At 44.0% G+C, this 14000-nt stretch overlaps 1 long non-coding RNA gene across 1 annotated transcript in view; it reads left to right on the top strand.

Moving 5' to 3' along the window:
* The first annotated feature begins 2036 nt into the window (after positions 1 to 2036).
* Positions 2037 to 14000, top strand: part of LOC137166392 (uncharacterized) — a 97413-nt gene continuing 85449 nt past the window's right edge. Inside the window, exon 1 of the long non-coding RNA XR_010923683.1 lies at positions 2037 to 2348. This is a non-coding gene — a long non-coding RNA (uncharacterized lncRNA). The remainder of the gene's footprint in view (positions 2349 to 14000) is intronic.

The following is a 14000-nucleotide window of genomic DNA, read 5'->3' on the forward strand; positions in this document are numbered from 1 at the left end:
TTTACTGCCTGAATATTTTTGTAGTTGAATAGAGGACTGTTGGGGGAAAAACAATCAGGAAGGGAAGCATGGCTCAGGAAAAGCCACTTCTCAGCAAAGAGTTGAGACAATTCTAGGAGCTGAAAAGGCCTGGGAACCTGAAGATCAAAAGGACTGTAGAGGTTTTAAAAGGGGTCTCCCTCTCAAGATGCGTGAGTTGTTCAGGGGGGCCAGACTGACACATGGGGACCCCACTGGGGTATCTGCAGAAGCTAGACCTGCCTGGGTCACAATTGCAAAGCTTGAGGTCAGAGACATGCATGCAGACTGTTCTTAAAATCTCTCTCCTCTCAATACGTTGTTCCTTGGCTGAGACAAGGAGCAGACATGCCACAACAATGCCATGCCAAGGGGCTTCCTTTTGTACTGCATGGCTGTGTCTCGAATTCATTCACAACCACAGGTCTCTTGTATCTCCAATGGCTGCGTCAGACTCCTCCTTCTCCTCCATTATGTAAACACAGCAGACTTCTCCATTGTTAAATCAACGCCCACTCCCTCATTAACCTGCAATGCAGTTCTATTTTATTAAAGATTTTTTTCAAGCATTCTTCCCTGTACAAAGGGGGCATCTATCTGCAAATGGGTTTCCTCTGTGTTTAGATCATTGTTGTGCTGGAGCCGGTTGTTGCTACCTTCTGTTTTAATAGGGAAATCCTAGCACAACATAACAAAGCCAGAGGATTCCTGAAGTCCCCATTGATTCAGCAAGCACAGGCCAGTGTGTGAAAGAGATGACAGAAACACAGCAAGTTCCTCCCCCTCCCTCACCCTTTTATTCAAGGAATAGGGGTTGGTTTATGAATGAAAAGCTGAGGCTCATTCACTGACTGAGTGAATAACTGATAAACCGCACAATGGCAAGCGGTTTGCAAGCTGCAGAAGTGCCTAAAATGTAGCAATCCCCAAAGGAGGGCTTAATTCCCAATGATTCATGGGTATGTGACAGATGGAAAGAGAACTATTAAATTATGAAGGAATTAGAGAGCTTTGATCTTCTAGTTTTGAAAAGTGTAGGTTCTGTCACTGAAAACAAGAGGGGGAATCTTCTTTTGAAGGAGCTACTCTGTGAATTGTGGTTTATAAGGCTAAGGCCCTGATTCAGCAAGGCACTTAACTGCATGATTGCTTGATTTTAGCCACAGGAGCAATTTAACCGTTGTTCAGCAAAGCACTTAAGCACCTGCTTAAATTTAAGAGTATGCTCAAGTCCCATTGATTTCATCTGATTCATGTTAAGCATATGCTTAAATATTCCGCTGGAAGTGGGCCAGAGTGGACTGCTTTGCCTTGCAATGGTATAATTGAGCCTATGCTCCCAGGGTCATACACGAGAAAGAGTAAAATGTATTTATGGTCCAATGACTTCAAACTTCTTTCAGCAGCCCCAGGTGTTCAAAATTCATGCATAAGATCCCAAAAATGCCATGAGATCTTACATTTTGGGTTTTATGTTTGCCCTCTGATGTTTGAGCCTTTGTGTTTAATGTTTCAAGCTTTAATCCACATCTATGAGGGCTAGGGATTTTGCTTTTAAAATACAGTCTGAGAGTCCCCATAATCATCTGATTCCAGGAGCAGGGACTTTAAGAAAAACACAAGACAGGTGATAAAAGCATAGGCATTAGCAAAGCTGTGCTGCTCTATAAATCCCAGTACAGCTTGGGCCTGCATATCTCAGGGATCTTTGCTGCTGATGTCTGACTGCTTGAGTTGCAAGTATACATGTGGGAGGACGTAAGATTGGATTGTAAGAGGGTGGCCTGCTCCTTTATTCCTGAGGAGGCCTGAGGGTAGCTCGGTCCTCTTCAATCAGCCCCACCTGTGCTGTAATTAACTGCATCTCATCCTGAGGGAGTAGAATGAGGGGTCAGCTGTTAGGAGGGTGAACACTTGAGCCTCATGATAAAGACTTAAGAGAGCAGCATCAGAAGGAAGCTAGCAGAGGAACCAACTATATGCAGTAGCTTAGGCTCCTGGGGGGAAGTTCTGAGAGAGGGCCTATAAGAAATAGGGAGGCCACTGGAAGAAGCTGCTTGAGTCCTCAGGGTGGGGAGGCAGTGGGAAACCTGCCAGGCCCAAGAGGGGCAGAAGCATGATTTGGTGGGGGGTGTTTGGCTGTTTAATTGGACTTCTGTTGCCCTGGAAGAGGGCTGAGTGTGTGTGACCTGGCCAGGGGACCAACTCAACTAGAAGAGTACTGTGATAGAACCACATCAGCCAGCAAAAGGGGGCACTGAGGTGACGATTCTGCAATGCCACACTCTAACACTTGGGGTGCTATGGGGATGAGGAGCTGCTTAACGGAGGTAGGTTTATGGCCTTATTCTATATTTCCCAAATTCTGTGGGTTTGCTTTGTCCTTAATAATCTTATCTCAGTGTTAAGGTTGTTCTGGCATTTTTGATTGTAGTTGTTGATAGCTCAGTTTAAAAAATTGCTTGCCTTTCTTCTGCTCCCAGTCCAGCTGCTGCTAGTGTTCTGGTTTGTAATGTGAAGTCCCAGCCTTCTACTTTCCAGTCAGCCTGATCCGACCTTGGTCTGTTCACTTGGTTGTTGCCAGTGTTTAATGTCAGGGACATGACAATTGCATCTCTGGGGATGCCATAGCTAGCTCAGTGGTAAGGTAACAATCCCTGAACTGGTTTCTGGTTTCTTCCAGCTTCAGATTCTAGCTCCTCAACCTCACCTGCAAGGCCAGGCACATTCCTGCCCCCACAACATCTCTGGACTCATTCCATTGACTCCCTTTCCTTCTATCCCCACTCCTCTTGCTTTGCCAGTCTCTGGGCCAGACTCTTAGACTGTAGAAACTGCCGCAGCATCTCTGAAGTCACTGATGCTGAACTGATTTACACCAGTGGGGAAATCTGGCCCTTCTCTCCCCCCCCCCCTTTTTGCCCCATATGTTTCTTCATGCATTGAGCTCCCACAACTTGAACACTCTCCCTGGGCTCAACTGCCAGTTCCCCCTCTAGTCATCCCCCTTCTTTCTGATCAGTGATCTTCTTCTGATCTGCATTGTTGCCAACTCTTGTGATTTATTTTTTTTTTTTTTTTTAAGTTTCAGCTCCTGGAGTCAGGTGACTAGGTGAGAATCTCTGTTTTTCATTTTAAAAATGTGCCTAATGCTCAGGATTCTAGAGAAGCTTGAAGATGTGGCCTGTGCATGTTGTAATGGTTCACAGAAGCCAAAAGGCAAGTAAACTGCAATTTTTCTTAAATGTCATGGTTTTGGGGGGCCTGAAGAAGCCACAACTATTGAATTGGAGCCACAACTATTGAATATGAGAGTGGCAATATTGGGTTTAGTTTATGTCCCAAGCTTCTTTATGCAGTGCATGAGTCTAGGTTTGTAAAGAGCAATGTAAACTAGCAGTGCTATAGAAATACGTTTTATAGTACCACTGATTTGTGTAGGGAATAGTTACAGATCAGCTGTATTTACAAACTAAAATACCCTCAATTGGCAGCGATGGCACAAGGAATATCGCATGACCATTCTGTCGTCTCTTTAGTAAAAGACTGTAGTGACATTTGCAGTAATGTGGTCATGTTTCTAAAAGGGCATTTCAGGCAAATGAACAGGAAGAGAGGAAAGATTTTTGACATCAGGTCATTCAGTATGCAACCTCAGGGCTTGAATAATGCCCTTCCATTACATGAAAACAGTATTTAACTTGTTTTTCCCTGAGTTCTTTAAATTCCTTGGCCAGTCCCATAGGCATTTAATCATAATAGCTAAGGGCTTCTGTTCAAACCACAGCATGGAGTCTGAAGATGTGTAGCAGAGGAGTAATTATTTTGGCGGAGTGTCATGGATCTGACTAACTTCACTGTTTTTGTTATCCGTATGGTGCTAATAAAATACACAGCCTGCTTATTCTGGCCAATCTGCCCCCTACTGAGGATCAGAAACTAACACTTCCAGTAGCTGGCCGTGTACCCAGAGTTTTAGGGGGAGAAGATGCCATTAGTGGAAATCCAAGAAATACTGCGCTGCAGTCTGGTTGTGGGGATGAACACCCTGGCATACAGACACCAACTAGAACTGGTCAGGAACTTTCTGACTGGCATTTTCTGACTTCTCAAAGAGAACGCTCTGCAGGAAAGGAGTAGTTTTGAGAAATTTCTCATTTTGAAATCCAGTGTCTCATTCTGATGTTTTACTAAAGGAAAAAGTTCTAGTTTTTTATTCAAAATTCTTGTTTTGAAATTTAACCTAATCTAAAGTGTGTTTTTTTTTTTTATTTTTTTTTTTTTTTTTTTTTATTTATTTATTTATTTTCTTTTAAAGTTTGGAATTGAAACAATGATTTGATCACCCCAATTCAAATTTTTTTGGATTTGTTTTCCATTCATAAAAATATTTGAGACATTGACTTTTTTTTGTCCCCCCCAAAAAAAAAGAAAGAAAAGAAATCTCTGATTTTCCCAGTCAGGTGGGAAGCTGTTTTTTCCATCCTGTAACACAAAGCAGCCTGACCATTTGTCTTTATTCCTGAGATCCTTTTCCCCCATGAGTGTCTGCTATCTCAGGGCCTGACCCACTAAACGCTGGCCATTGGATGAAGTGATTGGCTGATGCCATGCCAATGAGGTAGAAGGGGGTTCAAGGATTTGGGCTCTAACTGCTAAAATATTAGCTAAATCAGTATTCCCATCTGATATTCCTGGCACAGACTCTTTCCCTTCAAAGCCCATCTAGAGTCCCCTGGCAGCAGTCTCTTGCCATCTACAGGCTAGAAGACAAACCTGCCCAGAAGCCAAGTTCCTCACTTATGCCCTTGGAGGATCAACTAGCCCTAGAGTGAAACTCATTGGAGAAGATGCAAAGCCACCTACTTGCAGTCCAAATCTGGACTAACTCACAACAAATCTGGCTAGCAATCTGTATAACTTTTGAAGGAGTAAAATGCAGCATCCACTCAGGGCTTGTCTAGCTGGAGAGTTTGTGCAAGGCAATCCAGGGTATAGACCTACAACGGACTAGCCTGCTGCACAATCATTCATCATGTGGCCCTGGCTTCTATGCACTTATAGTTCCCTAATACACATTTGTGTGTGGCGGCTGGGTGGACCCTGCTAATCAGTGCACGCACATTAGTGTGCTGTAGACTTATGGCCCAGCTTGCCCTTCACTAACTCTGTCTAGTCAGGCACTCAGAAGGATGCAGGGCATGTGATACTTCTCAGGGGAATTGCACTTCACAGCTTTAGATTGCCTCAAAATAAGACACTAATGGAGAGACACAAGGCTGGGCTGTCCTTGGCCTCTGTGCCCATGCAAGGCTGTGAAAGGTGGAAGGGCGTCTTGCATCCATAGACACCCCTGTAGGCCTAGGACCAAGTAAGTGCTGTATTCTTGCAACTACACAGGAAGGGAGCAGCCACCCCATGTGTTGGCCAGTGTACCTGAGCAACGCCAGCGTAGGGCAATCTAGTACAATCTCAGTGACCGTTACCATTCCCACACAGGCCTCCAAGAGCTAGGGGCAGTAAGGAGGAGACTGTAGGCCTGTCCAAGGCACAATCCTCCTGGGCTGCTTCTGGGGTGGTGGAGTTGCATGCCCCCTCAAATAGGGGGACTGCAGTTTGAAATGTACTGTTAAAAAAAAAAAATGGTCTGTTTGAAAACAACTCCAGAAAAAATTACTTTTTTTGCGTAACTTTTTTTGCTGCCTCTTTTTTTTTTTTTTATCAAATCAGTTATAAAAAGAAAGTTCACTAACTGAAACCTCTGTCGTCTTGAAGTGTTTCCATTAGATTTTCAATACAAATTTCACAACCAACCTTCAAAAATGAAAAATGGGTCTTTACAGGGCTTGTCAAACTGGAAACAACTCTGGAAATTTCAATTCCCTTCGCATCCATTTTTTTGACCTGCACTGCAATTTAGCACATAGTGAAATGTATAGACAAAATGAGACTGAAGTTGAGTTGTTTTTAATAAAACGATTACTTTCTCCCCATATGTATTATCTGGACTGGATACAAAGTCTACTGGTCTGGGCTGGAAAATGTATTACCAGAAACTGGAAAGTACAAAATTTCCTATTGAGGAATGGTAGGGGAAAAAATGATGCATTACTATAAAATGGAAGGGAAGGACTGTGCCAGAAGACACGACAGACAGCATTTTGTGTTCAGAATTAATGTGTGGAGGAGGAGCTGGGCCAAAACATACCTAGATATTGCTGTGGTGATGGAATTGACAGACTGCTGTGATCAGCTGCATTTGTAATCTGGAAAAAAAACCCAAAACTATTTATTTAAAGGGAGGTATATTAACACACCTTCCCTCCTACCCCTTGTTGATCTTTAGATAGTAACTGCCTGAAAGAATTTACAATCTCTCTCAGTATACCCTGTGTTTAACACAATGGGGCCCTGATCTTGTCTTCATGCTGAAGATGCTACTATAATACAATAACATTTCAAATTGCAAAAACTGAACTACACTTGAGAGATTTAAAAACCTTTTCATATATAACTGATTCTGTAACTGTGGGATTTGTTTGGTTGTCTATAATCTCTTAGAATTAACAGTAGTGTAAAAAAATGTAACTGAATGAAACTGAACATTAGAGTTTAGCTGTTCAAAGTTTATACAAAGTTTCTATCTGGAATCTTCCAAAATGCCAACTTCCACTCAAGTCACTGAAAAAACTCCTGTAAATGTTCATGGGAGTTAGATCAGGTTCTAGGTGTTTGAGTTAGGCTTTGATTCTGCAAGGCACTTGAACATGAACTTTGGTGAATTGTGTCCATAGACTCTAGTAAGCCCTATGGGGCTGATCTAAAGCCCATGGGAGTCTTGACACTGACTGAAGTGGGTTTTTTGGAGCAGGCCAAATCACGCTTTCACTGGTACTTTTTGCTGTATCTAATGGGAGTTCCATGCATACAAAGTTTGGGAGCATGTCCCCTGTAGAGGTTTTCTGTCATAGTGTGCACACATTAGATCTGGACACTGTTTTGTCTACTCTAAAAAAATATTATACACTGAAAAGTATTGGCTTGTGAGCTGTTGAATTTTTGAGACTATCTTCCCATTAGCTAGCACTGCTTTGCGACCGTTGCCATCTCTTTTCCTAAATCCAGGCCTCTGCAGCCTAAGTTAGACAGCTGTGAATGTTTTTGTTTGGTATGACTGCTTTGATGGGGAAATATGTCATAGATGTAATGACTGAGTCATCAGTACTCTGATAGAAAGAGCACATGCAGTGCCATGCCTGCGAGTCTCTGGGGAAGAGGAGTGACTCCAAATGAGAGGGACGAGAAATAATCAAGAGAGCATCAGCTCATGGAGAGAGATGATCAGACTTGAGCTCCAGTCCTTCATGAAGGTCCATGTGAGTGGGTCCTTATACCTGAGTTAAGTCAGTGTGTCTCCATTCAAGCATAAGGCTTTAATATTCTGTTTCAGACTTAGGCAAAAGTAATGCCTGCCCCAACTTCAAGCCTACTTGAACACAGTGGGTTACAAAACTTCACTGGCACTAGAATGTTATTGGATTTCCATTCTGCTTAGGGAAGATTGTTCCCCTCTCCTGCTATCTCACTACCCAGTGGAAACAATTGGGTGGAAAAACATACAAAGAATATGGGCTGGATGGAGACTCGGGCCTTTATGCCCACAGAGTGGGGGGAAGTGAAAAGACCACCTCTTAAATCCCTCCAGGGGCCACCCAGACCTTGGGTCCAGATGCAGAAGGAGGTGGGTGGGTGGAGAGTAGGCAGAGAGGGATGGGGAAAAGACTGCTTTGGTTCCATCCCATCCCTGGCCAGTGCAGCTGAGCAGACTTTGGGGGGATGGGTGTCCTAACTTTCTGTTGATGTAGACTGGCAACAGATTAATCTTTCTGGGATGGTGCTGCTTAAATGTGGCTCCTCCCTCAGAGATGTGTCTAAACTCAGTCTAGTCCTGTGGGGAAAGGGGCAGAGGGATCATTCTAATGAAGGCTAAATATTGCCTGCATGTCATGGAGAGAGGGCACCCACTGATACCAGTCTAAGCCTTGGGTGAGAGGATCATTAGCAAATTCAGAAGCTGTAGCATGGGCTTCTGAGAACTAGAGGAACATGGCTGCCTTTTGTTTGTGGATTTTGTTACAGGAAGATTAATTTAAAAACATAGGGTTGAATGACTGGAAGAGACAGTTTTAGGGGTGTAGGTCAGCTCTTCAACTCCCCTAAAATAGCATCAGAGGTTCCAGCATCCTCTGATTCTAGGAAGCTTACCCACTTGGCATTCTTTTAGCAGAAACAGCGTGCCGCAACCTCAGCCTTGTTAGGCATCTCTCGTGCCTATAATTCACAGCAAGAAAATGGAGATAATAGCAAGTTTGTGGGAAACCGAAGTAAATTTGGATCAGAAAATGAGGGACCATTGAGAGGTGTGTTGTTCAGGGGAAAGCTTCATTCTGGAGCATGCGGTTGCACTACATGATAGTTACATCTCCTATCTCTGGATTTGATGTGCCATCTTAGCTGGCTTTTATATAAATCCCTTTGACCTGCCTGTCCCTTATGGGAGACAGAAACCAGCTCCCTTCTTGCCTTACAGTAAAAAGCGGTAAATGAAACAGCCCATGACCACGTCTTAGCCAATGATTCCTAGTGATGGCAATAGCCTGTATGTAGCATGGGGAGTAGAACTCATAAGGACTGCTGCTTCAGAAACATTAGCCTCTACCACTGGAACTAAAAGAGAACCAATACTCTTGGCAGGGACATAGGGAGCCTAATTTCCAGATATGCTGAGCACTTGCCATTCCTGTTGTCTTCCACTGGAATTACAGGTACTTCAAAAAGTCTTTTTACGCAATAGGATGAAACTGAGAATTTTGAAACTCTTTTCTGAGGAGAGGGAGAAGGCATGATACCGCAGTGTAGCCAATAGCCCTGTGGTCGGGGCCTCCCCTAGGGTGTATGGAGGCTCAGGCTTTCCTGATTCAAAGCAGGAATTTGAACCTGGGTCTTCCACATCCCCTGTGAGTGCCCTACCTGCCAAGCTATTGGCTAAATTTGGATGTCTCTCTCTGGTTTTGGTCGGAAGTTCCAACCTGGACCTAAAACTTTCCTGACATATATCAGTTTTGATTATGGTTATGATGAATCAGCATTTTCTGATTGAAAATAAAATATTCTGTGAGAAACAGGCCTGCAGCCTCTAACTGAGATTAGCTACAAGGAAATGGATTCAGATACTTGGGTAGGTCTGTTTTTTTGTGTGCGTTTTAAATCACAGATAGTAGGGCACATACCAAACAGCACTCTACACTATAGACTTGGGGTTGGGGGGGTGAACTTTTCTTCCATATTCTGTCATTAGAGAGGCTTCCTTTAAACTATCTAATCATTTAGGGCCAGCCTGGAAATGCTTCACTCACATGACCAGTCCTAAAGGGATTCGTTCTCTTTGAAGAGTGTTGAGTGCCTTCCACGTGTGTCAAGTTGGACACCCAAAAAATGGAAACACTAAAAGTCACTAGTCATGTTTGGAAAATCTTGGCCATTGTCTCTTAAATTGTAGGGGCCAGATCCGCAGATGGAGCTTTGAATTTACACTACTCCAGTGGTGAATGTGACCTGGAGTGACATCGAGTCACACCAGCTGGAGGGGTCTGGCCCTATGTTAAGTGCGTTACATCAGATTTCATTGCTTCTGCATCAGTTATACCATGTATCATTTTATTTTGTCAACACCCCACTCACAGAATGAAAACCCTTTTCAAACTTTTCTTGTATGGAAGGCAGTATTTCCAGGAAACTAAGAATAGAAGAGCATAGAGGCAGTATAATGACATCTATAACTACCATTTCCAAGTAAAACCACATTGCATACCCCAAAGTAATTATGGGATGGTTGTTAGGAATGTAATTTTAGGAGACGATGCACATGGATGCACTACTTGTGTTCTCTTGTGCCATCTGGGCACTATCCCAGATGAGACATGGCTACTAGCCAATTCACTGGTGTTTACTGCCTCAGACTTTCATCTTTGTTTTCCATCAGACACGCTCAGTAACCATAGATCCGATGGCTAGAGAGTGAGCTTTAGCTGAAATCAGAAAGATGAGAGGCCATGATGTGGCAATCCAGCCCAAGAGAGGGTTGATATGTAATGCTATCACGCTGTTATCTAGGTGGGGCACGTAGCGTGCCACCCATTACCGGCTGCCTCGTCTGATCACCATGGAGGAATGAGGCCCATTATCGCAGATTAGCGGGCTTATCTTCGGAAATGCTCTGTTAATCTTGCCTTTGCAATCTGCAGTTCCCTGTCACGCACAGTGCCAGTGACTGTTGGCCTGCAGGGAGGTGTGCTTGCTGCCTGAAACAATTATCACTTCAGAAGATAATTCCTTGTCTCCTGTGAGAAGGAAGAAAAGCAGAAGGACTATGAAGTGAGACTAGGGGCAGGGATGTTTGTATAACCAAGCCTGTCAAAGGTGGCTACCCAGTTTTATGTTAAAGCGTTTCACGAGGTGAATGGAAAGGAAAGCTCCAAAAAAAAGAACCACCTGTTCAATGAATGTGGAATACAAGAGCTTGGGCATGAAGACTGCCATCACGTAGCATTATGACTTAGCTACTCGGGACACAGTAGCCATTGTGCTTCTCAAGTATTCAGTAGTAATAAGGTAACACCTAGTGACCTCCACCAAGATGCAGGCTTGGTTGTGTAGGATACTGTACAGCACAGCAATAGACAGTTCCTGCTCCAAAGAACTGAACTCTAAATAGACAAGGCTCAAAGGAACTGGAGGCACAGAGAGGGAAAGTGCCTTTCCCAAGGACTAGGGATTAGAACCCAGGTCTCCTAATTCTCAATCCAATGCCCTGTCTATGGGGCTGTATACCCCTGTATAGTTTATACATATATGGTGAAATGTCCCCAGTGGACAGAGCCCATATGGGGCCTGTAGACCTCTTAAGCCCTTACAACAGGATTTTAGTGGCAGACATTGTGCAGTCCCTCTGCTCAGGAGGGAATTTCAGCCCATACATCGGAACATGGACGTCGGAACATATTTCTTCTTACAGAACAGTAGACCGAGAACTGGTTTTACATCTCTCTTCATAAACTGCCACGGGGCTTCTAACACCCCTGCTCAGCCCCAGGGAGAGGCAAAAAGATCCTTAGTTGCCTTATCTGAAAAACAAGATCTGCCGTCCCTCCAGTCTGAAGACACTTTGTCGTATTTAAGTGCTGGCATGGCAGTGGATGGTGACACTTGGAGGTCCTGGGCATGTCTTGGTGGCCTGTCATTGCCCACAAGGGACACTACAGGTGAATTCAGTAAGCCTGGGTGCTTGGATGCCATCACATATGAACAGTTTACAAGGGAGCTGGAATGAAGTTCTGAAACCGTGGGGAGCGGGGGGGGGGGGGGGGGAGGTGTGTGTGTGTGTGTGTGTGTGTGTGTGTGTCCAGGGATAAATCTCTCTCGTACCAATACTTGACTACCAAAGAGTAGAACCAGCTTTAAAGAGACCCTGCTAGTGTAAACACTCATGACAAATACTTGGCTGGACTGATCTTTGGAGAAACCCATCTGGCACCTGAGTGCTAGGAATTTTCTGAGCCATTCCTACCTGCCTTTTGCCCACTGATTAGAGGATTCCCCCTGTGGAACCTAATGACCCCTTTCACTACCAAACCCGCTGCAGATGAAAGTACTACATAGACTTGCCATGTCAGACTCTCCCTGTAAGTCCCAGCCCCAATTGGAATGGATAGATGCCAAGAACAGATATAATTACATGCCTAGTGCCCACTCTAATAATCCTCCTGCCTTTTCAGTTTACTTTAGTTTCTTGGACTAAATGCAAGATAAATTGATTTAGACAGCGGGAAAGGGAGACTGGGTGGGGGAGGAGGGCTCACAGAGTAGTAATGAACTATGCAACTTTTAACCCATATGTTGCCAATTCAGATCAAGACCAATGTAGTAGTGAACAAAGAGTTGTGATGTGATATTGGAGCAATTCCCATTGTAGACAAGTGTCTACATCTGAGAAACTGCCATCATATTTGGTATTAATTGGCCTTTCTCAGTTTCAGCAGAGAAGCAGAAGAATGAGCTATCCTCTTGACAGAGTCTCCTATAACCAGGATTGAGGTAGATTGGCAGGACCTAAAGTGGGGCAGAATAGAGGAATTATCAACCTAAACTAGCTTTTAATTTTGAGAAGTATTAAAATATTATTAGTTTCCCTGGGATGGTTGGACCGCTAGAGCTACAGCATTGAATCGATTGGAGGTAGGCATCTAAAGACATTGGAGGATCTGGGCCTGCTTTGATATGCCCTTCACATTTAGGGATATTCTTCCTGCGGTGATATTTTTTTCCCCCTTCATTTTTTAAGCAAATGAGGAGGGTTTTTGTTTTTTTTGTTTGTTTGTTGGGGGGGGGGAGGGGTGAGTTGTGTGGGGTTTTTTGTTTTTTTTAATGCACCCATCTTGTACTCCCAAACCTTTCTAAAACCTCTTCTGATTAGCACATTTCACAAGTGTCTTACATTTCCTGCACATTCGGACAGTAGCAGTTTCTTACAGCTTTTGTGGGGTTCTCTTAGTTAGACTGAAACTCAGAAGAGCCAGATGGTTTGGCAGAGGTCCAGTTACCTAAGAAACCCAGTACTGGAAACCAGCAAGCAGTAATCTTTTATCTAAAGATCATGTTCCTTCTGCCTTATTTTAATAACCAGTTTCAAGTCAACACCTAGCGGTCTAACCATCTCTTTCCATCAAGATCTGACAGAGATCAATATAATTGATCTCATGGCTTTTTCCTCCCCTTAAATTATGTTTCTCAACATGACCCCTCCCTCATACAGATGGATGCTGTATTACATGGTGCTTTTGTTGTGTACATGCTCTTCAGGAGTTTAATTACACTTGAATTAACTTCTTAAAGGTAAACCAAATTGTTTCCTTACTTAAGCAGTAGAAGTCAGATATGCAAGCTTGGGAAATACCTCAGACATGAGGCAGTATAGCTGCATATGGAATATTTATTTCTATTGCAGTTGCACCTAGATGCATGTCTACACAGCAAAAAGCCATAGCAGCAAGTCTGAGCCTGGGTCTACAGACTTGGGCTTGTGTGGAGGCACCATAAATAGCTGTGTAGATGTCCTGGCTTGGGCTGGGGCTTGGCTCTGAAGCCTGGGGCCGGGGGGTGGGTTTCATAGCCTGACCTTCAGCCCAAGCCAGAAGGCAGATATGTCTGTTTTAGCACATTAGCATGAGCTGGAGTCTGTAAACCCAAGCTGTGGGGCTTGCTGCTGCAGGTGTGTTTGTTGTGAAGGCTTGTCCCACACAAGCTCAGGATCCTAGTTTTGCTAGGTGCTGTGTATACATAGTGAAAGACAGAGCCTGCCCCTAAATAAACAAGGAGGACACAGTAAGAGAAAGGAAGGGAGAACTGAGGCACAGAGAAGTGTGGGGTGAGATGCGAGTTCTCAGCCTGCACATTTAGGGCAACAAGGCTTCCCAAAGTGCACAGCCTCCCGCTGGCTTTCATTGGTACGTGTGCTCCAGCTTTAAAAAAAAAAAAAATGCTCCGCGTCACCTGGGCTGAGCTGTCTTGAAATCCAGCAACTTCTTTTGGTGCCTCACTGGGAGCAGAGTTCTCTTTAAAAGTGTGACTCTGAGCTCGTTTGGAAAGCCAGCCCTCTTGACTTGCCTTGCCCAAGGTGTGTCACTCTCAGAACTGACCCCTGATCTCCAGAGCTGAGGCCAGTACCTTAAACACAAGATCCTCCTTCCTCTGTTGAGCATATCAGTTGTTACCAAGTCCTCTGCAGTTATTTGGGGTTATCTGCTGGGGGTCAGTCTTGCATCACCTTTTGACTGTCCTCAAAATAGCCAGGTGAAATCAATGTTCCCCTATGAGACGTAAAATTAATGGTCTTGCTGGTGTCTTTACACTTATTTTGGGTTTTT

This window comes from Emydura macquarii, unplaced genomic scaffold (genome assembly GCF_026122565.2).
Source record: "Emydura macquarii macquarii isolate MOO-44397 ecotype Brisbane River unplaced genomic scaffold, CSIRO-AGI_Emac_v2 contig_2846, whole genome shotgun sequence".
Taxonomy (NCBI): Eukaryota; Metazoa; Chordata; order Testudines; family Chelidae; genus Emydura; species Emydura macquarii.